This window comes from Meles meles, chromosome 9 (assembly GCF_922984935.1).
Source record: "Meles meles chromosome 9, mMelMel3.1 paternal haplotype, whole genome shotgun sequence".
In the NCBI taxonomy this organism is placed as follows: Eukaryota; Metazoa; Chordata; class Mammalia; order Carnivora; family Mustelidae; genus Meles; species Meles meles.
In genome coordinates, this window is record NC_060074.1 from 79,828,187 (window position 1) to 79,829,713 (window position 1,527).

General features: G+C 40.6%; 1 pseudogene; it reads right to left on the minus strand.

Annotated features, from left to right (window-relative positions):
- Positions 1–575: 575 nt before the first annotated feature.
- On the minus strand, positions 576–1,202 carry LOC123951142 (annotated as a pseudogene).
- Between the last annotated feature and the right edge of the window lie 325 nt (positions 1,203–1,527).

Consider the following 1,527-nt stretch of genomic DNA (forward strand, 5'->3'; position numbering starts at 1 on the left):
TGTATTTTTATCCCCAGGGGTACAGGTCTGTGAATATCCTGATTCTAAATGAAAAGAAATGAGAATGACAGTAACAAACAAGATTTCACCAATGGATACTGTGATGTGACTATAGTAGTCTTGTATTTGAAATTTAGGAAGGATACTACTGCATTTCAAAACAGCTAAAATAGGGGCGCCTGGGTGGCTCAGTGGGTTAGGCCACTGCCTTCGGCTTGGGTCATGGTCTCAGGGTCCTGGGATCGAGCCCCGCATTGGGCTCTCTGCTTGGCGGGGAGCCTGCTTCTCCCTCTCTCTCTTTGCCTGCCTCTCTGCCTACTTGTGATCTTTCTCTGTCAAATAAATAAATAAAATCTTAAAAAAAAACAAACAGCTAAATATGCAGGTCCAAAAAACGGAGCTGCTTTTGAAACTGCCACATTCACTCCAAAGCCCATTCATCTCTTTCAGCATCCCAAAGATTAAGCACATATTCTGTTTAGTTATACAATAAACTTACCAAGGTGATGTACCACTGACATCACAGGACAATTGCCTATAAATCTAGACTTCTGACGCTGGGCTCCTATACTTTCTTATAGATCGTCATCCTCATCTGGGAGAACATTTGTCTGAGCAACCTCTAGATCCTGCTCCTACTGTGTTGCCAAAGTGGGGTCCAGGCAGCCTTTGGTAGGGCAATAGCTGTCATGGCAACAAACTCCAAGTTAGGGTCTCCAAATAGTTTTCAAGCAAGTGAGAGGAAGTGCTTTTCAAAGTTGTAGTCACTTTTGGCAGAAATGTCCTAGTACTGAAGGTTTTACTTTTCATGGAAGACAATAGATTTGGCCTTAACTTTCCTGTCCTTGCTGTCTACTTTGTTGCCACACAGCACAATGGGGATGTTTTCACATACTCATGCCAGATCTCTGTGTCAGTTATACACATTCTTGTAAGTAACCCTTGCTCTTACATCAAACCTTATAATGGGACTGGACTTGGATGTAGTACCATCTCTCAGGCTACCAATTTTCTCCTGACCAGCCATATCCCCTACATTGAACTTAGTAGGTCTTTTGTTGGAATGGACCTCAATACCCAAGAGCACCATACTTCTCAAATTCACCAGTCAGAATAACATTTCACAAATGTAGTTTTTCCGGTACCACCATCACCAGCCAGTACAACTTTGAACTGGACTTGGGTTCTCCTTGGGCAGCCATTGTGATGTTGCTTTCAGAAGCATCTCCTGCTCCTCTGAGCCAACACTGATTATTTCTTTGAGTGTTTTTTCTGTAATTAACTCCCACCCTCCTCTTATCACTCAGCGTAATTTGAGTTTTTGAAGTTTCTTACAACAATGGAAAATTCATGAGGGCCACTAATTAGGTGCAAAAAATGATTCAAATACAAACCACTGTCCCAAGTTGTAAAATTATTTTCTTTAAAGCTGTAGGACGCTGAATATTTATACTAATTTTTTGAGAAAATATATAAATGTGATTATATAGCAAATATTTTCTGTGATTGAAAGTTATTAAAGCATTT